This window comes from Rhyacophila brunnea, unplaced genomic scaffold (assembly GCF_057557595.1).
Source record: "Rhyacophila brunnea isolate RB1 unplaced genomic scaffold, BYU_Rbru_1.0 scaffold_16, whole genome shotgun sequence".
NCBI classification, from domain to species: domain Eukaryota; kingdom Metazoa; phylum Arthropoda; class Insecta; order Trichoptera; family Rhyacophilidae; genus Rhyacophila; species Rhyacophila brunnea.
Genome location: NW_028232816.1, coordinates 831,950 through 855,269, shown reverse-complemented (window position 1 = coordinate 855,269; position 23,320 = coordinate 831,950). Strand labels below are relative to the sequence as shown.

General features: G+C 33.3%; 2 protein-coding genes and 2 long non-coding RNA genes across 6 annotated transcripts in view; 1 reads left to right on the top strand and 3 right to left on the bottom strand.

Moving 5' to 3' along the window:
• LOC147074107 (uncharacterized) overlaps positions 1–23,320 on the top strand; it is a 404,768-nt gene that overhangs the window by 152,838 nt on the left and 228,610 nt on the right. The window lies entirely within an intron of this gene.
• The window catches only part of LOC147074109 (uncharacterized), a 287,538-nt gene that overhangs the window by 104,793 nt on the left and 159,425 nt on the right, over positions 1–23,320 (bottom strand). The window lies entirely within an intron of this gene.
• Positions 280–3,566, bottom strand: LOC147074118 (uncharacterized). The gene is made up of 3 exons (XR_015070304.1): positions 3,450–3,566; positions 3,096–3,229; positions 280–1,542 (listed from the first exon to the last, which is right to left on the bottom strand). It is a non-coding gene; the product is annotated as an uncharacterized LOC147074118 (long non-coding RNA).
• LOC147074117 (uncharacterized) lies at positions 15,683–23,319 on the bottom strand. Its single transcript, XR_015070305.1, has 4 exons — positions 23,194–23,319; positions 21,756–21,887; positions 19,618–19,755; positions 15,683–16,529 (listed from the first exon to the last, which is right to left on the bottom strand). It is a non-coding gene; the product is annotated as an uncharacterized LOC147074117 (long non-coding RNA).

Genomic DNA, 23,320 nt, shown 5'->3' with positions numbered 1-23,320 from the left:
TTTTAGGTATTAAGAACTCGCAAGTGTCAACACACCATCGTCAGCTATTTTATATTGAATGCTGTTGACTACTGCAGTGCTACTTACATCATTATAAATAAAACACGCCAACGGATTTACAGCGTCGACAGGTTTAATTATTTTGCTGTATTTTTTTGACTTGCTTGAGGCACTTAGACTATAGTTGAAGTTATTGGCGTTAGTATGTAGAATATTTTTCTATAAAAATGTCAGTTTTTATTATTTTGGTACTTAGCACCTTGATTAATACACGTATTCAATGTTCAAAAGAATTTATTTTTTCAAATGGTTTTTCTTTAAATAAATTGATACATTTTTTCAATATCTTAATAAAATTTAGTTTTAAATTTTTCAATCATAACAAAAGTGAAATTTGGTGCGCCCATCTGACGTTTCCACAGAACTGTCAATTTTAATTGTGCGGCCACAGTTAAATTTCACGTGAGAACCACTGATATAGATGATTAATAAATACATAAGACCAGTGATACATAGGACAAAGAATTCGAAAATGTTAAAGGCATAATCAAATCATAATAGTCAATGTTTCGAAAGGGAGGTATAACAAACTAAAACTAAAAGCATTGACTATTTAAGAGGTTTACAACTGAATGACGTGTCTTTTTATGCAATTTCATACTATAATATCTCCTACATGAGTAATCACAATGAAGACATTTGAATGGCTTTTCAACAGCATGGGTAATTTTGTGTATTTTCAAAGTACTGGATGAAATGCATGAGTAATTACATTGGTCACATTTAAATGGCTTTTCACCAGAATGAGTCATTTTGTGTGTTTTCATGTTAGTTAACTGAATACAAGCGTAATCACATTGATTACATTTATATGGCTTTTCCCCAGAATGCGTCATTTTGTGTAGTTTCAGATTACTAAATTCTATACAAGAGTAATCACATTGGTCACATTTAAATGGCTTTTTACCAGAATGAGTTATTTTGTGCCTTTTCATGTCACTAGATCTTATACATGAGTAATTACATAGGTCACATGTATATTGCTTTTTACCAGAATGAATCATTTTGTGCCTATTCATGTCACAAAACCTTATACATGAGTAATTACATTGGTCACATTTATATTGCTTTTCCTTAGAATGATTCATTATGTTTAGGTTCTTGAAATCAGATCGAATGCTTTTAAAATTTTCCATTTTATCCGCTATTGATTTTTTATGAAACGCGTTGTGAAGCTTCAATAGAGATAATGATGCAAAAAAATCAAAACAAAAACTGCACGCAAAATTTGCTTTATTAAACGATTTTTTTTTCTAGCTTTATTACGGCTACTAATAATTTGGGGTCTATGGCGTACGATTGTGTATGCTGACGTTTAGCAGTGGGACTGTTTATATTAGTAATCATTTCATATGGCCTCAATTCTTTTTTAATGTCTTGAGAAGCAATCTGTATTTCATCGTATGGCTTCTGTTCTTCTATGATTCTCTCTGGCAATCTGAGACTAGCGAAATATGCCATGGCAGTGGATGCAGGAATTAACTATAAGAACGTGAAGTATCGCATTAACATATAGGCATATGAGATAGTTTTATCAGAAAATATTAAAATATCACACACCATAAAGATTAATGCAAAAATCTTAACATACAGGGAGAATAGAATTTACAGAAAGAAATGGTGTGTTGATAAGTTATATCGGTCTCTTTATTTCAAGTAAATGCGGATGGATCATAAATATATCATTTCAGACGATTGTTTATATTCCCAACACTACATTATAATGTATGTTAAGCGCAACCCACATTGAGGTGCATGTCGCCTACTGCCACGCTGTCGCGGCGAAAATTTAGTCAACGGTTTCGTCATTTTGCATAATTTTTAGAACGTGCACCCTCTCGTAAATTCACTGAAGGTTAACACTGATGAAGAGTGCCTACTATAATACATTAGTAATTTGAATTATTATTTATTATTCATGCTAATTTCAATTAATATTAACAGTTTCTATGTGCGCGTACGTTAAAATACATGCGGCATGACATCCATTGATAATAGAACCCAACCTGCAGACCATAGATAATATACGACGTTTTTATCGCAATTACATAATGCCAACCGCTAAAAACAAAAAAAAACATGATTTTGACTTGACATTCGAAAAGTGCAGGCATATTGTGGAATATGATAAAAACGTTCAAAACGTCAAGCAGGTGACGATACAGTGCCGTTCAGTGTGAAGAGACCTCATTGTTGTTTTAGTGATTAAGGAAGATTTTGCCGACTGACAATGTTCGTTTAAAGGTTCAAAATGTGCTACGGTATAGGAGCATCAGTCTGATAACATTTTCAACACCAAGAACTACATTACACACTTTTTACCCGTAGCGGCAGCCCGTGACATTAGGCGAAATGCACCTCAATTTGGGTCGCGCTTAACACTACGTAGGGTATGCGTGAGACCTTAAGATAGAAATTATACGGAGTCTGGCTAAATGTGTTTACTTTACGTTATGGGGATTCATAATTAAACACAACTCTCCCATCTATTTTGATCAAATAATCCTAATTCTATTTATATTCGCTGACGACCTACATATTTTTTTAGCAGCAGGCTAGTACTTCTTCCTGAGTGCAAGTCATAGTAACTATATTGTTAAAAAATCATAGAAAATTGTATAAGTAATTGATTTACTAGTATGCATTATAAATAAGAGTATCGGGGTTGCGGACTTTAATATTTGCTTCCGGGTTTTGTGACAGGAAGATACTCTTAGTTAAAATCAACTTCCTGGAAATTAGTATGCGATTTAGTAGTGGAAGGGTTGTGAGAATAACAAAGAGTTATATTTATATAGGCTTAGAATAAAAAAAAAACAATATAATATATTTTTTGAGGCATACCCTACTATCGGTTTATGTATGATATAGCAAACGAGCAGTGTACAGACTCATGTACAGACTGTTCCCATGCCTATAGTCACCAAATTCCATATTACCAGGTGCTTGAGGGGAAATGTTGAATGTTGCATGGAAATAAAGATCTCTGAAGTATATTAACATCCAGTGTACCCAGCTTAGATTAGATTATATACCTGATTTGCTGGATTGCATTCCGTATAAGAGCAACCGGGTTGTGGATCCCTATGAATGCTTTGGCTCATTGTGTCTTCAATATACTCCACTTTGAAATCGACTCCCAGAAAATTAATATCAGATTGGTGTCCTTCTGAAAAAACAATATTTTATAAAAACATTTTTAAATAAAACAAATCGGTTATTTGACAAGGGTGCAGTCTACTATTTGTATTGGCAAATCTGGTAGGAGATTGTTTTATAACGCAGTCCCCAACCGGTGTGCCGTGAGATGCTAGGTGTGCCGCAGCGCAATGCTCCCAAAAAAACAATAAATCAGTATTTCTGTCACTATTTAAAATAAAACTACCTACCCGATTCACTCGCTCTGAATGAGAACAATCCTGTTGCGGATCTTCATAATTGATTGGGTATTGTATGTCTTCAATAAACTCAGTCTTGGTGTCAATTAGCGGGTCTGAAACAATAGTCTGAAAAACAATATATTTTGTTATAAAATCAAGAATATTTTCAAGAATACCGACAACACGTGTGACGCTCGACCACACACTTCAGGGGTCTCAGCTCTTACACTCTGCAATGTGGTATGATATGGTGTCTGTTGTTATCTAACGACAAACTTCAATAAGAACGAGTATTTTAAAATATAATGTCAACAAGCATATTGCAAACAATAATACGTACATATTCATAACTAGCACCTATAAATTAATTTGAAATAAAACAAAATATAATATAAATATAAATGGAGAAAACTTGTCGATATTCAATTATGTCGGCCAATTAAATCGCTATCAACCTCTAAAATAAAAATACTCAATGTTAATTAAAATACAAGATAAAAAGAACTTTTATACTTATACAAAGTTTTTAAATTTTCTCTTGAATCATATAAACTTGACTTGACTAGTTCAAACGATCAAAAAAATGTGTACTTCATAGAAATAATACTGAAATGTCATTTTGACATGTCATATTGATTTCTAAAGTAACGCACGTATATAATAATAATTTAGTTGCTAGGCCCCAGACCCCTAGCAACCAATAATAGTGGATTGGATTACGGATTTCTTCCGAAATAACTTTTCATACAAAACAGAATTAACTGAAAATGAATTCAATTCTACTTAAAGATGGCTAAAAGTATTGAAAAATGCATTGGCATCGTGTTCCGATATATTCTAAAAGTTTCAAATGTCAAGCTAGTCGGGAAGTTAGTTAAAAATCGATTGCAAGATTTGTACCGGACAAATAAGAATACGAGCTAAGAAAAACGTTGTAAAATAAATGATCCCGCGATTTATTTTGTCGTTTGTGTTATTACTGTTTGTGACAACGGACCCTAGAAAAACAAATGAATCCAGTTTCAAAATCGTCGTAGCCAATAATAAAGCTTGTATTACCATTTCTTGCACTGTCGAGAACAGGAATGTATTTTGTTTAGTTTCGTTTATCCGGAGTTTACAGCAGCTGACTTTATTTTATGGAAATAAATGCCTTGTTTGTGGGCAATGATATCAATAACAATGACAATGTTAGGTTAGGTTAGAAGGCCGTTCGGAACTGTGTCGCATTTGAACGCAGTTTTTAGTGCACAAAATACATAATTACACCGTTAATTACGCCAGACGACACACATCTCAAAACAAACAATACTACGACGTACAACAATCCGATATGAAAAACTAACCTCAAAAGTGTATCCGGCCTCGTCGGTGTCCTCTTGCTTTATGTAGGTAAGCAGCTGGCTGTTAGGATCATGATTCACAGGTACCTCAAACCATTTCTCCGCTTCTGCAACAGGTTCGGAGTCTTCTCTTTCGCCTTTAATATCCATGTTATGCATACAATTATTGGTCCTCGAGTTTATATTGGCACACAGAACGCAACCGGTGCGACGTGACGTAAGCATTTCGCCATAGACAATGATAGTAAACCGTGTTGCGACTTTTGCAATCACAATGAAAATTAAATACAAAACACAACTTTCTTTGGTAGGTGCATCTCCACATGCCACCTTCCAGTTATAATCTTCCTGGTCCACTGATGTGCAAACCAAAACATTTGGTAATGTTGGCTTTTTTGCGCGCGGATCATATTCTCAAGTAGGTATGCTAAATTTGATCATTGACCGAGAGTTGAGCATCAGTCAGTGAAATTCATTCGGATTTGGACATTTTAAACAAGTTTTTTGCTTGTTGATTGATTTATGTAGGTACCTACCTACATAATAAAAATTTATAAATCTGTTCACCTAGTGCAGGGGTCGCCAAACCAAGGCTCTTTGGATATTGGCGTGCGGCTCTTTGCCAAATTCCTAATTCACAATTTTTACAAAAACACAATTTTTATTTTTTGTCATTAATTAGTACTTATTATAGGTATTGTATAATGAGATTATCGCAAGCCTAATAATTTATCCTCGGTGATGGTTGATGCAAAAAAACAAGTATGATTGTTGTTGTTTTAAATCCGCCCATTGCAAAAGTCGACAAATTAACTTTTTCTCCATTTGAAATTGATACGATCACTTTTAAAATACAATTTTATTGGTGGTTTTAACAAGAAAAGAGTAAAGTTGTGTAGCTCCAAATTTGTAGGTCTTGACACCAAAATTGAGGATTTAGAGAGAGAAAAATGCAATTTAATTTCACAACACAAGTGGAGCGCTCTAAAAGATCTATATGTACTTACTATGATTTTTAATACATGGAATAGCTTTCCGAACTCATATTCGAGTTTACATAACATGTAAGTAGGTACCTATGTGAACAATCATTTCCAAACATGAACAATATAAATAACATTTAAAGAAGCCAAATTATTAACCGATGAGAATTAGGAGTCACGCTACAATAACTACAAAAACTACTAGTTACATAGGTACCAAACATACAGAAACTTTCCAAAGAAATGCATGGAAGGTCATTACGTTATTAGTTTTAAGGAATGCGTGAAAATTGTATGTAATTCTTATTCTGTAAAAATTGTACTTATATGATTATAACAATAAAAACATACAGGTATTTTCGTTAGTTTTATTCGGGAAATCTTCTTGACTTAATAAATACTTACTTAAAGAATAATTATTATAAAATGTAATTATTTCATTTAAATAAATCATTGTTATAAAAATATACGTATGGCTACCGATTTTTTTAACCGTTTGCCTTTGTATGTGAACGAATATGTCTTTGGTTGTGCCACTCATATTTGGCTTCTTTGGTCCAAGCGATAGTGCTCATAGAACGCGTCGAGCGGGCGAAGTCGGCGTATGAAGCGTTTATTCATAACCATAATCACACGTCTCTTCCCGCGCATTACCCTTCACCTATGTAATAAGCGGCCCATTCAGCACAACATAATTATTTTTACAGCGTCTCTCATAACAAAGCAATAAAAATATTATATTATTTCGGGGCTTGTAATTAATATTTACGACGACATTATTCAACCAGCGAAATATAGGACACGGAACAAAGAGTTCCCTGTTATTAAATAATTGCTTTTCGCCCGTCGATCGACGACGCCTCGAGCAGCGTGATTTTGGTAGCCGTGTTCAATGAATGGACTTCTTTGTATTTTCATTAAATCGAATCGCCGAGAAGCGAAAAACGGTGACTCATGCGGCAGGCGGGGCGCAAGGCATCGTAAAGTCCAGTGTGCGCTGGCGTATTTGATTACGTTGTATTTTCGATGATTTACGCGCCACTTGTAGAAATTTTGCGCGAGCGCCGCACTCGCTGCGTCAATGGGCTTTATGCCCAAGAGTTTGCCGACCCATGACCTAGTGAGCAGCCGAAACCAATTATAATTATAAGGTATGGAATTGACTTTTTTTGTCATTTTTCGATTAACAATAAAATAAGTAGGTACCTACCTAAGTACCTAGGTCAGTGATTTCGCAAGAAGATTATTATCCCAAAAGATAATATTATTATGTCATTAGGTACATTGATCTTATTGTAAGATAAAGTAGGTAGTATAAGGGATGTTATTCAATAAACTGGAATTTTTTTAACTGTCTATGGCCTAGAGAAGGGACATTATATCTAGATAAAAAGTACGTATTGATACTTAGAATTAATATCTGTACCTCAGAGGCAGACGGATGCAACTCCGTTTTTGGGGAAAATGAGTTTTTTTAAGAATCGTCATGCTAAAGGCTTTATCTATTAGTGGCAGAGAGATTAAAGTCCTAGTCCAAGATATGCGTTGCATAAAGATGCAAATGCCATACCTACCTTAGAAGCAGAAGGATGCGAATCCAATAATCCACTAAGATAAAATTCTCTCAAACCGTCTGCAATATGTACTAGTCGAGAACCAGCCAGGAGAACGAGCTTTAGAGGAGGATACAGCACTATGGATCATAATATCCAAGTCATCAGAGAAATCAGAGCGGTAATAGGAATACAAGCTGCCGCTATCCATGGGTTTTATATTTATAGACTATGAGAAAGCGTTCGATTCCATAAAGAAATTTTCAATACTCGATGCACTCAGAAATCAAGGAATCCCCGGGCGCTATATAAATATTTTCAATAATATATACAGTAGCGCAACAACATCTCCATAAACCATCGCGCATTTCCTATCAACAAAGGAGTCCGACAAGGTGATACAATCTCACCTAAATTATTTACAGCTACATTTTAAGACTTATTAAGACAACTTGACTGGAATGACGATGAAATGGAGAATACGTGAGTCATTTACGCTTTGCCGATAACAATAAATAGTAGTGTGCAAGACTCAGAAGGCCTCCAAAGCAGAATGCAGTAACTCACCGGAGTAAGCAACAAAGTAGGCTTGAAAATAAATGTATCAAAGAATAAAGTCATGTTCAACTGCTTTGCGGGCCAAGAAGAGATCCTCATCAATGGCATTCAGCTCGAACAGGTGAAAAACTACATCTATCTGGCACAATAAGTGTCTATAGATGGATGTATATTTGATGAAATTGTTCGCAGAGTAAAGCTAGGCTGGAGTACTTTTGGCCGCCTGAATAATTTCTTCGAAAATGCCTGAAGTGCAAAGTGTTCAACCAGTGTGTACTTCCCGTAACCACATGCGTGTGAAACATTAAGCCTAAGTAAAAGAGAGATCCAGAAACTTTGAGTAGCATAACGTGGCATGGAAAGGTGCATGCTGGGCATAACGCAAAAGGACAAAAAAGGAATGAGTGGATAAGGGAACAGACAAGGATTAATGATGTGATAGAGTTTGCTAAAAACCTTAAATAGAAATGGGCTGGAACATGGCTCGAAGAAAGGACAATCGTTGGACAAATTTAGTTATCCAGTGGTATCCAAGAGGTAAAAAACATCCGCAAGGTAGACCTAGAGGCCGCTGGATCGATGAAATGATAAAATTCTGCGGAAAAACTTGGCAACGCAACGCACAGGAACGAGAGAAGTGGATTCAGCTTGGAGATTAGCGAGGCATTCATCCAGCAGTGAATAGATTCAGGCTGGTGATGATGATGATGACATAATAAAAATTTAAAAAAAAAATGTGTTTTATTTGCCAGGTAAATAAGATACAAATCCACATTAACAAAACATCTTTAGAGGCAGAAGGATGCAAATCCACACTACGTTTGTTATTTTATTTTTCTTACATATAAAATTGTATTATATTTATTCCTTTCTTACATATTCCAGAAGTACTTTAATTGAATTAAAATAAAAAAAAATAATGATCATTCTACGTATATTTTCTTAGAAGTTATGAGTATGTATTCGTTTAAAATAAAAATTGTTTTTTGGCTCTCCTAAACAATTGGGTATTTGTATTGCATCCGTCTGCCTCTGAGGTACAGATATTAGGTACCTAGGCAGGGTACCTACCTACTATGTAGATTAGCTATAAGAATTAATTTTTTTTTTAGAATTAAAGTCTATGAGATAAAGATGGTAAAAGTCAAGTGGTGACCGACGTCGAGCTTTCTTCATAAGCCGGCTCTCACATCTACACTCGGCCGTCTACCGCACAGCCATAAATCACACCTTCTTACAAAGCTCTTGAATAACTTCGGCCGTAGTTACTTTAATCTCCCTGTGTTTGAAATGGCATCAACAGCATTTCTGCATGGGGTGTGACTGCATTTGATTTACTTATCGAACTTTTTATATCATAATCGTTCGTTAATTCGGCGTTCAAAATTGCAAGATTTGTAGAAGGCATAATATCATGGTCATAAAATTCGCACAGGTCACGAAATTCTGCCAATGGTCTTTCTATTGGAGCATCTTTTCCGTTTGCAAGAAGAGCTGTTAAAAACTGCTTCAGTACTTTGCGATGTTGCATGAAATGTTCATTGAGCTGATTTAATATTTGGTCAATAAATGGAAAAAAAATAGTTCTTCTGAACTACTCGTCTACTGAATCAGCTGGAACATTACACCTCAATTTTTGTTTCCATGTAGTTCGTGGCTTTTTTATTTTACCACTAAAGTTATTGGCTTTTGCACACGCTTCATAGACACGTTTAAACGAAAATTCTGTTGTTTTGCGAATTGTATTTAGTTCACCCTCAACATCGTCAACAAAAGTTAGGGCAGTTAAAAGGTCACTGTCTGATTTTTGGAATATTTTAGACAATGGCAAGGTGTACCTACGCAAATATGGAGTCTGTATTCTTTAAGCTGGCGTTCGCGGACGGAAAGCATTGTGCCATCGCGATCGACTGTTGCAAGTTTTCAATGGGAAGGAATGCAGTGCTGAATGCTGAAGCGGGGGGGAAACCGCATGCCAACTTATGGAAGACAGACTCTAATTTGCAAGCATAGTAATGATAATGTAAAACCAAACTCACATGACGAATTATTTAAAAAATTTCCGTTAGAAGACGAATACGAGAAAAATAATTATTTCTAAAATATGAATCACTCCATCAAATAGTTCTACCATGGTCATGATGGCTTCATGCCGTTCCACCCACCTACTTGGGCATACTTGACGTAGTTTCCGATGAATATTTATCAATATTTTCAACAAGGACTGTCTGTCTCTTAGGGGTACCTATTGAAAAAATTATATACTTTTTCAATAATGAAAATACAATTTCCTATAACTATCACAGCTACAGCATTTACAATTGGCAAATTCAAACTGTCCGATGCAGAATGAACATCATAATATAAACCTTGTGAATATATGAGATTGGACACCATTAAACTTCCTGGTCTTTGATGTGGCACCGTCGTAACCTTGTCCACGTAAATATGACAATTCGATACCATAATTATGGAAACTTTCCAATATTTTGTCAGATAAGCTTTTTCCTGCGCCTGTTTCATGAAAACAATGAATGAATAATTTATGTAGTAGATTTTTGGGTTTCCACCGTGTGTGGAACTTCTTCACCGTCGAATTTTAAAGCCCTCTAAAATGATTTAGATAGTTTTGAAAAAAATGCGAAAAAGTCATATCTATTGAATGCGTCAACTGCATTTAGGTAGGTATTTATTATTTGATTTATACATTAAAAAGAGTATTATACCTATTTAATATCTTTTAATCACTTTCTACATATTTTACAAAGAAAATAAATTAAAAATAAAATGGTTTTCATTTCAGGGGACTTCCAAACTTAAATACCATTTTAAGGACTTTTGAAATTAACATGTATGATTTTAGGGTGTTATGAATCTTGTATTATAGCAATGACGCATGATGAAAATGCAAAAAGCGTTCTGTGATTATTTTTCTTGGAGAAAAAATAAATGTAGTTTGTACAAAAAAAATAATTTATTCAAAAAATAGTTGAAGTACTAAATTTAACAATATAATTAAGTTTACGACACAGTTTTTATTATCGTATACATATACATAATAAATGTATAATGAAAAATATTACAAATAATAATAATAAAATAGAACAGTAGGTGTTTATTATAAAAAAACTGAAAGATTTTTAATATTATTTTCGTTGAAAATGCTCAATTAGCGAAACCAGTTCTGATTATTTACAAATAGGTTACACATTTTTTAATTTGAAATGTTATAATAGCTTCACCAAGACACTTAACTTAACACTTAACAGGGTGAAACATTATTTTTTTAGCTCGACACAGTGAGCATTAACAAACAGTTGATGAAATTTAATATACCTAACATGTTTATTATCGTATTATTACAAATGTAAATAACAATCAGCAAAAATAAAATATGGATACAAATAATATAGAGTAAGATATTAAAGAAAATAGAATAATTAATTATTACGCAAAAAACATTAAATCTCTAGTAACGTTTTGGGTCTTCCTATACCAGATCGGCACGCTCACCATTGACAAACCGAATTATTATTCTTTTGTTTTTACTGTACGTAGGTAATTATTGTCTGTTGTTAAAAAAGATACAACCGAATTAATACGGCACAAATACCACTTTGTGTGTTAGAATTAGGTATGAACACAAAAAATGATCCTTAAAAACCGACAAGACGCACGCTGCTGCGTTTACTCGACTTTACAATTAGATTATTACAATGTTGTTGTACCTTTATTTTATACCTTTTTTTTAATCTATTTTTGTGGTAATAAATTACGGTTTTGAATAATTTTGCTCTATTTGCCATGTCCTTACATTTACTTTCAAATGCAAAAAGATCACAAGTGCAAAAATAAGGCTTTCTGATGGTTTTTTTCATATATTTTCTATTGATAAATATTTAAACCACTTTTTTATAACACTAATACAAAAAAAAAATGCATACTGCAATAATTTGATTTTAAATAAGTACCTATTTGAAAAATCTTCAAAACTTCATATTTGATTTCTCCAAACAAATTTGCACTTATGGTTCTTTTACATTACATGGTCAAAATATTAACATGTTATATACAGGCTTATGTTCTAATATATACATTTCTACACAGAAAGTCAAACTAATTTTTCATCATTCGTACCACCTTACCAGGGTTTTTATCCACGTCTTACACAAACAACTTTGAAAGCATAAGACGTGGGACTTACCTACTCCTGAAAATATTCATTTTTATTAATCAAGAAATGTGGGCATACGGTTTATTTATCCAAGTGACTATTGTATCAGGTTAGATGTTTAGACCTTTCAAAATGTTCCAGGGTGGACATAAGTAGAGGACCAACGTCCCAGGGGTGTGTCAATAGGCAGGTAAAAATAATGTTCTAACGCAGTGTTTCCCAGCCTTCTTCATGCAATACCCCACCGTAGCCTTTTCAAAAGTCAAATGCCCCACCGGCATCTTTTTTTAATAAAACAGCAGGTAAATTTTCAAATCATATTGTAATAATATGTTTGTAAACATATGAACCCCTAAAGGAAATTAAATAAAACCTATTCTAATACATATATAATAACTGAAATTATTTCAAAACACAAATTGAAAATATAATTAAGTAGAATAAAATAAAAATTAAAACAATAATAAAACACAAATGACAATTGAAATTTAGTACAAACACACACACACACACACATCATATATAGCTGGCAACACGGCTTCACAGTAGATTCATCCATTTGTAGTGAAAATTTTCGTGTTTTCAGCTTTTCATCTAGCTGTATTTCAACGTTTTCACTCAATTCGTCTATTCTTCTGCAAACAGTAGTGTTGCTGAGCGGCATCGCCCTCACGAGTTTGTCATCTTGTTGTAAAACTGTTTTAAGAAATGCTGATATTGATGGCTTGATTAGATCCTCTCCTATAGTATGGTTTTTTCCACATTTAGCGATGAGCAGTGAAATTTGGTAACTAGCCTCAAGACTACGATCGACATTTGCAGTTTGGGCAGAAAATAGATTTGTTAATGTTGCACGTTTTCCAAATTTTTCCTTAAGATTTCGAAATAAAATAATACCTGAATTAATATGAGTAGATACCAGTGGCGAAGGGTGGAGGTAGGCTGTTAAGATCCGCCATAAACAGTGCACATTAAACTTTTTCAGACATACATATTTGTTTTCATTGCAATAAGACTACAATTTACAGATAGTGTTAGTTAGTTTTTAAAATTCAATTAAACCCTGAGAAACCAAGTCATAATAGATAATAGTCAAAAAATACATGTCTATCTATAAAATATCTAAAATTATGCAATTAAATCATACATAACTTTGAATATTTTATAAATAGAATAATATTTTTTATTTATTATGGTTTGGTTTAGGCAGGGCTTAATGAATTAAAAAAATTAACCAACAATATGTGTAATATGTATTTTTAATCCAATGAAAACAAATAACTATGAATGAAAAAGTGTGCACAATTTTGTCGTATTGCCCAAATTAGACCAAAACTATTATGGTTTCGTTTAGGCTGGGTTTAATTGATTTTTAAAAACTAACTAACACCATCTGTAAATTGTAGTCTTAGTTCAATAAAATCAAATAAATATGACTAAAAAAGTTTAGTGTGCACTATTTATAGCGAATCTTAACAGCCTACCTCCACCCTTCGCCACTGGTAGATACTATGTTTCGACTTGAAATGCGCTTCAAGACGACCTCGTTTCATTGTTTCATTGGTAAAGGATTTCTCACACAGCAGACAAAAAGGTAGGCATTCGTCGTGCACAGCAGGTATAAAACCAAATTTTAAAAATTCCTCCGAATACTGACGTTTTTTTATTTTTGATTTTGGTTGTTCACTCATTTTGCTAAAATAATACAGGGCCTTGGCCAAACCTGTAGCCATAATATTATGAAGTAGCTGTCAAACTTCGATAATCAGTATTGCCAGTATGCAAAAATGTATGCATTAAAATGAATCTAACGCATAATACACGTATATTACAAATATAACTGTTTGATTTTCATTTCTTGTGTAATTTTATAGTTGCCAAAAAACCACTATTTTGATAATTTGGTAATTTTAACAATGCTATATCATTTCAATTTTCAAGTAGTAGTGTTGATGCCATGCGATAAGAATTTAAAATGACTCATTAGGCCGATATATGGTAAAGTTCTGGACTAATTTGAAAATACATAAATATTACCGTTTCTAAAAAGACACCTATGCTTTTTTTATATAATCGAATGAAATTGTCACAATATCTTATATCAGCCAATATGAGTTAATTTTTTGCTTTCATCCTAAATTTGATATACATGTTTATTTTACATTTAAAGTTTTCACCCGATAGTGTAAATTTATATATTTTTATTTTAATGGGCGTTATACAGGAGAAGTTACTAAAACCAAATTTAAAGCGCTTTTCACCAATGAGTCATTTTGAGTATTTTTATCCCACCGGATATAATACATGAATAATCTCATTGATCATTAATACTTTTAACGAGAATTTATCATTTCTGATTATTCGTCGAATCAGGTATAATACATGTCCAATTATGTTGGTCAAATTTAAGTGTTTTTTTTACCAGAATGAGTAATTTTGTGCAATTTCATCGTACCATATCTAATACATTAGTAATCACACTGTCGACATTTAAATGACTGCGCTGGAGCGAGCTATTTGTGGACTTCCATGTCACCAGTTTTTTTTTTATTTATAAAAAGAGTATTACGGCATTACAGCTATTGACCAATGCGCCATAATACATAATAAATACAAATGTATAAAAATATCTTAATTACAAATAACAATAAAAAGACAGCATCTGTAAATATTAAAGAAATATGATAATATATACAATTATAAATTTAACCTTTTTAATACGTCCACAAACATTATATAGTTAATAAAAAACAAATCACTTTATGGTGCCATCAAATAAGCTAATTGTACTATACACAGCATCATGAAACATAAAATCTATCCTGCGACAATGTATCTTGAAGACCGTGAAGCTACGAGTGATATTGGTGGGAACATGAAAATTAATATTTGCCAGTATATACGGATTGTAAATGAACCCACGAAGAAGTAAAAAGAAATGCTTTAAAAGAACAATCACTCTTCGGGTAGACAGGAATTGCATTGATAGCATACCCAGAAGAAAGCGAGTTTTAGTTATAGACAAGTAAGCACATTAAAAGCACTCAAATGGATATTCACCAAACTAATTAATTTTGTGTAATTTCATGGAACTAAATCTAATACATGAGTTGTAAGATTGGTGCCATTTAATTAAAAGGCTATTCACCAGAATGGTTCATTTTGTGTTTTTTCATATTACGAGATTGGATACAAGAGTAATTACATTGGTCACATTTGAGAGGCGTTTGAACAGAATGAGATAATTTGTGTACTTTCATGTTGCCAGATTGATTACAAGAGTAATTACAGTCGTCACATTTGAAAGGCTTTTCACCAGAATGAATCATTTTGTGTAATTTCATGTGGCTAGATGTTATACACGAATAAGCACACACATCACATTTAAGTGGCTTTTCGTCAAAATGAGACATTTTGTGTAATTTTATCCTACTAGATGCTATACAAGAGTAATTACATTGGTCACATTTAAATGGTTTTTCACCCGAATGAGTCATTTTGTGTTTCTTCATCTGACCTGATGAAATACTTGAGTAATTACATTGGTCACATTTAAATGGCTTTTCACTAGAATGAGTCATTTTGTGTGTTTTCATATGCCAAGATCTTATACATGAGTAGTTACATTGGTCACATTTAAATGGCTTTTCACCAGCATGAGTCATTTTGTGTAATTTCATTGCACCAGATTGTATAGAAGAATAATCACATTGTTCACATTTAAATGGCTTTTCACCAGAATGAGTCATTTTGTGTAATTTCATATTACTAGAATCTATACAAGAGTAATTACACTGGGCACAATTAAATGGCTTTTCACCAGAATGAGTCATTTTGTGTTTTTTCATCTGACCGGCAAAAATACTTAAGTAATTACAATGATCACATTTAAATGGCTTTTCGCCAGAATGAGTCATTTTGTGTATTTTCATTTGACAGGATGTTATAGAAAAGTAATCACATTGATTACATTTATACGGCTTTCCTCCAGAATGCGTCAATTTGTGCCTTTTCATGTCATTAGATCTTATACATGAGTAATAACATTGGTCACATGTATATCGCTTTTCTTCAGAATGATACAGTATGTTTAGATTCTTGAAATCAGATCGAATGCTTTTGAAATTTTCCATTTTATCGGTTATTGATTTTTTATGACACGCTTTGTGAAGCTTTAATAGAGATAGCGATGCAAAAAAATCAAAACAAAAACTGCACGCAAAATTTGTTTCATTAAACGATTTTTTTTCTAGCTTTATTACGGCTACTAATAATTTGGGGTCTATGGCGTAAGATTGTATATGCTTACGTTTAGCAGTGGGAATGTCTATATTAGTAATCATTTCATATGGCCTCAATTCTTTTTTAATGTCTTGAGAAGCAATCTGCATTTCATCGTATGGCTCCTGTTCTTCTATGATTCTCTCTGGCAATCTGAGACTAGCGGAATATGCCATGGCTATGGATGCAGGAATTAACTATAAGAACGTGAAGTATCGCATTAACATATAGGCATACGACATAGATTTATCAGAAAATATTATTGAAAATATCACAAACCTTAAAGATTACTGTAAAAATCTAGACATAGAGGAAGAATAGAATTTACAGAAAGAAATGGTATGTTAATAAGTTATATCGGTCTCTTTATTTAAAGTAAATACGGATGGATCATAAATATATCATTTCAGACGATTGTTTATATTCCCAACACTACATTATAATGTATGTTAAGCGCAACCCACATTGAGGTGCATGTCGCCTACTGTCACGCTGTCTCGGCAAAAAATTTTGTCTATGGTTTCGTCATTTTGCAGAATATTTAGAACGTGCACCCTCTCGTTAATTCGCTGAAGGATAACACTGATGAAGAGTGCCTACTATAATGCATTAGTAATTTGAATTATTAATAATTAGTCATGCTTATTTCACTTAATATTAACAGTTTCTATGGGCGTAATGCTCAATTTGTACTTACTACAAACTTACAGTAAAATTGGTAAATAGCCGAAATCCATCTGTTAACTATAGATTATAGAAATAAGGAATCCTTAACCATAGACCACTTTTGTTATGAACTCGCCCCCTTCTGTATTACCATTTACCACTGACAGCTGCTGTCAAAATATATTTACGTGTCTATAAACAGCACATACACTCAAATTCATTTAACAATTGATCTCAATATGGGTATTGAACAACTAATAAATATCCGTGATATTTAATACGACATATTTTCCTTTACTTTCGTTGATTCTGTACATGTCTTAATTTAGTTAAACCGATTATCGAATTGAAATGTCAGTGTCAATGAATTATGAATCAACTTTTCTTATACGGATTTAGATATTTATGTAATATTAAACCAATAGATAGGTAGTTAAAATATATAAGTACTAAGTAACCTACACACCAACATGGTAATATTAGTTTTAATCACTCTATATAATTATTCATATCATGGCATATTTGTAATAATTGTAAATGACAAAATCTGACATTTCAACGGCAAGTGTTACCGTATCGGGAAAAACATGGGTCAAAAAATAACAAACTTATATTATTCACTAATTGCGGAGACATTTAATCATTTTAATTAAATATTAATTGTGTATTTATAGTTATTGAATTTATTTTGTATATTTTTCATATTTTTGTCATCGTTTAACAATTACAAAATAATTTACCTAAATTATGAAAAAGAGAATTTTTATATATGGTAATATTTTCAATAGAAAAACAGAACAAAGCTATTGCAGATTTGGTGGACCATAGACAACTCGATCATAACTATGAAAGGCTTTCTGGATAGTGTTTTGTTGTAATTTTTTTGTAATTATGACAGACGATTGAGGATCGCGCTCTTAGTGCGCGTACGTTAAAATACATGCGGCATGATATCCATTGATAATAGAACCCAAACAGCAGACCATAGATAATATACAACGTTCTTATCGCAAATACATGTAGTGGCCGAATAATAACTATCAAATTCATCTATTGTTTATAAAAATATCAAGTTACTTTGCAGCGATACATTCCCACTGAATGTATTTTCTAATAAATAACAGAGCAATAAAAAAAAAAAAAAAAATATCTACAGCGAAATTAGAGACGGTGTAGTATTACATATAACAATACTTACCTAATTAGTATTACGGCGTATTGAGCTGAGTAAACGTTTCCCATAGTATTTGTATTTATACTATTACTATATTAGCTGAATAATCAGTTTTCTCGTAGTGTCATATTTTATAACAAATAATATTTCATTTCACTATTCGATTTAAAACGCTGATGCTTATAATTAATCTAATGTAATTGTATACCTATTATATTGTATCTTGTGTAATTTTGTGTTGACGTGTTACTTTTGTATTGTATAAATAAGGAAAAACAATTCAACTCAAATCAGTCACTCGACTCAGAGTAATTAGCAAGTAACTATCATTGTATAAATACGCTGCTAAATAAATCTCACCATACGAAATCGAAGACTTCGTCATTACTATCATCCTCTACCTACGCATCGACACCACACTGGAGTGACCTCAACAGTGGCGACCAATAGCCAACATACATAATGCCAACCGCTAAAAACAAAAAGAAACATGATTTTTACATGACATTCGAAAAGTGCAGGCATATTGTGGAATATGATAAAATCGTTCAAAACGTCATGCAGGTGGCGATACAGTGCCGTTTAATTTGAGGTGACCTCATTGTTGTTTTAGTGATTAAAGAAGATTTTGCCAACTGACAATGTTCCTTTAAAGGTTCAAAATGTGCTACGGGATAGGAGCATCAGTCTCATTTTTAACACCAAGAACGACATTACACACTTTTTCCCCGTAGCGGCAGCCTGTGACAGTGAGCAAAATGCACCTCAATTTGGGTCGCGCTTTACATTACGTAGGATATGCCGAAGACTAGATATGATAGTATAAGATAGCGCTTATATGGAATCTGGCTAAATGTGTTTACTTAACCTTATGGGGATTCATAATAAACGCAAGTCTATTTTGATCAAATAATCCTAATTCTATTTATATTCGCTGACGACCTACATATTTTTTAGCAGTAGGCTAGTACTTCTTCCTGAGTGCAAGGCATAGTAACTATATTGTTAAAAAATCATAGAAATTTATATAAGTAATTGATTTACTAGTATGCATTATAAATAAGAGCATCGGGGTTGCGGACTCTAACATTTGCTTCAGGGTTTTGTGTCAGGAAGATACTTGAAGTTAAAATGAACTTACTGGAAATTAGCATGCGATTTAATACTGGAAGGGTTATGAAAATAACAATTAGTTAAGTATATTATATAGATTTTAAAATTAAAAAAAAAAAACAATAAATGTAATATTTTTTTTGAGGCATACCCTACTATCAGTTTATGTATGATATAGCAAACGAGCAGTTTTCCTTATATACGGGCTGTTCCCATGCCTAAAGTCACCAAATTCCATATGACCAGGTGCTTGAGGTGAAATGCCGAATGTTGCATGGAAATAAAGCAGTATTTTAAGATCCGGTGTACCCAGGTGAGATTAGATTATATACCTGATTTGCTGGATTGCATTCCGAATAAGAGCAACCGGGTTGTGGATCCTCATGAATGCTTTGGCTCATTGTGTCTTCAACATACTCTTCTTTGAAATCGACTCCCGGAAAATTAATATCAGATTGTTTAGTGGCTTTCTGAAAAAACAAAAAATATTAACACATTTTAAAATAAAACAAATCTGCTGTTTGATAACGTGCAGCGTACTATTGGTATTGGCAAATCTGGTAGGAGATTGTTCTATAACGCAGTGCTCCGCAACCGGTGTGCCGTGAGACGATGCTAGGTGTACCACAGCGCAATGTTTCCAAAGAAACAATACAAATAATTTTGTATATTATACTCTACTAAGTTAATAGCCAAATTTTTGTACATGGATGGTAATATATTTGAGCACCTGTATTTACTTAATAAAACAATGCAAGATCAGAATGAAAATATATCGACGTGCTCTGATAAAGTAGAAGATGTTAAGACTAGTATCTCTACAAATGTACCAAATGATCTACCACCTACTACCTACATACCAAGCACTTTATTTTGGATCCATCTCAAAAACATTTAACTTTGCTGCAAAAGAAATTTCATCATTACTTTCATACAATCAATACGACTGGATGCGAAACCCTTCTGGAAACAATGCCGAAAATTCTATAGAAGCACTTTCCCTATAAATTCTACAGGAATTTGTTGAATTGAGAAACAACGGGACGCTAAAACAGAAATTCGCTGATGTTCCATTGGCTATTTTCTGGATTTCGGTTAATAAAGAATTGGGCAGAAAGGGGACAGACAGAGCTTTAGCCAGGGGACCGAGGCTCAGAGGGGCCGGCGTGACAGGTCAACTATATAAGTGAGATAAACACAAATTAAAAATGTGGTCTAATGGTAAAAAAGTCGCCTGCGGCGCTATTTTACAGAGTACGCTGGTATGAATATTTTAAAACATGTGATTGTAGGATACGATTTATTATTATTACTTATGTCAATTTACTCGACAATTAATAAATTATTCTTCACCCGACAACTATCCATAATTCAAGTGGATGCATTAATAAATACGAAAAATCGTTAAACATACAATCAATACCATTAATTTTATCTCGAACACCATTTGAAAAACGCTATTTTAGAGTCTCACACAGGGCGTTGGAGCAGGAGCACGGAGCAGTGGAGCAATAAGGTTTTACCCGGAGCACTGAATATTTGTAGTGCCCCACTTCTCCAGATGTTTTTTTTTTATTATTAAATTTTCATCGTATAATCTGGGGTATAGAAATTCCTTCCCCTTCAGGATGTGGGGTACATATTTTGGTATATCAATTGCTTTACGTGTGGTGTGCCGTAGAATTCTGAGAAGACCTTTGGTGTGCTGTGGGCGAGAAAAGGTTGCGGAGCACTGCTATAACGGACATCATGTGCGGGCTTTTATTTCGCCTCCAGTGGGTCTATTCTGTACCTATCGACCGCTAAAGTAATACAGTGATAAATATTATCAAACTTAGGGTAGGGTTGTATCAAAGTATTAGCACTTATTGTAACAATTACAATACGTTGGTTGTAATTATTGCAATAAGCGCTAAATTTAACAGCACTTCTCTTGCTGATGTTAAAATATAGTACTTATTGCAACAATTACAACCAAGTGATTGTAATTGGTACAAGAAGTGCTAATATTTTGGTACAAACCTACCCTTAGTTTGATAATATCTATCACTTTATCACATAAGCGGTCGATAAGTATAGAATAGGCCTACAGTTACCGCATGAAGAAGCATGCGTAAGGTGAAAGTACTGCATGTTGTAAGGAAAGTGTGACAACTGAGGTGTAGGTACGTCCAGTGCACATGGGATTCAGAATGCCCAAAACGATGGGAGTTAAACACCATAGCAAACAAAATGTTACGTAGGTACTTCACATTCAACGGTGGTCAAGCAGTTCGTTTTGTTTTTCAGATGGTAAATCAATAGGATATACAACGGTTGGACTTGAGTAGCTTTTTTTAAATTGTTGTAGAACAGACAAAAAAACTATTAAGTATATCTTTTTAATTAATAATTAATATTTCTGGAATTCAGTTCATTCCATCTCTTACACGATCAGTATTTCTGTCACTATTTAAAAAAAACTACTTACCCGATTCACTTGCTCTGAATGAGAACAATTCTGTTGCGGATCTTCATAATTGTCTTCAATAAACTCAGTCTTGATGTCAATTAGCTGAGTGCCTGACTTCAATGATATTATTGCCGGGTCTGAAACAATAGTCTGAAAAACAAAAAAAATATGTTGTAAAATCAAGAATATTTTTAAGAAGACCGACAACACGTGTGAAGCTCGACCACACACTTGAGGGGTCTCAGCTCTTACACTCTGCAATGTGGATATGGTGTCTGTTGTTATCTAACAACAAACTTCAATAAGAACGAGTATTTTAAAATATAATGATAACAAGCATATTGCAAACAATAATATGTACTGATCTACGATAATATTTGAATTGTCAATGTCAATTATTCATAACTAGTACCTATAAATTAATTTGAAATAAAACAAAATAGTATTATGAATATAAATGGAGGAAACTTGTCGATATTCAATTATGTCGGCCAATTAAATCGCTATTAGCCTCTAGAATAAGAACACTCAATGTTAATTAAAAAATAATTACAAGATAAAAAGAACTTTTTATGTACAACGTTTTTAAATTTTCTGTTGAATCATATAAACTTAACTTGACTAGCTTAAACGATCAAAAAAAAATGTACTTGATAGAAATAATACTGAAATATCATTTTGACATTTCATATTGATTTTCATAGTAACGCACATATATAATAAGAATTTAGTTGCTAGGACCCCAGACCCCTAGCAACCAATAATGGTATAGAAATAACTTTTCATTCAAAACAGAATTAACTGAAAATGAATTCAATTCTACTTAAAGATGGCTAAAAGTATTTAAAAAATGAATTGGCATCGTGTTCTGATATATTCTAAAAGTTTTAAATGTCTACGTAGTCACGAAGTTAGTTGAAAATCGATTGCAAGATTTGTACCGGATAAACAACCACCGGACAAATAAGAATACGAGCTAATAAAAACGTTGTAAAATAAATGACGTTCGTGACAACGGACCCTAGAAGAACAAATGAATCCAGTTTCAAAATGGCCGCCAGTAATAAAGCTTGTATTATTATGTGTTCCACTGTCGAGAACAGGAATGTATTTTGTTTTAGTTTCGTTTATCCGGAGTCCCATGTTTACAGCAGCTGACTTTATGTTATGGAAATAAATGCCTTGTTTGTGGGCAATTATATCAATAACAATGTCAATGTTAGGTGTGGTTTCAATTGTTACGAAAACTCATAGTTAAAGGTACCTACAGGGATAGTGTTAGCAGCAAAATTAACTGGAGTTATACGGGTGACGTAGGCCGTTCGGAACTTTGTCGCAATTTGCATACGGTTTTTAGTACACAAAATACATACCTACACTGTTAATTACGCCAGACGACACACATCTCAAAACAAACAATACTACGACGTACAACAATCCGATATGAAAAACTAACCTCAAAAGTGTATCCGGCCTCGTCGGTGTCCTCTTGCTTTATGTAGGTAAGCAGCTGGCTGTTAGGATCATGATTCACAGGTACCTCAAACCATTTATCCGCTTCTGCAACAGGTTCGGAGTCCTCT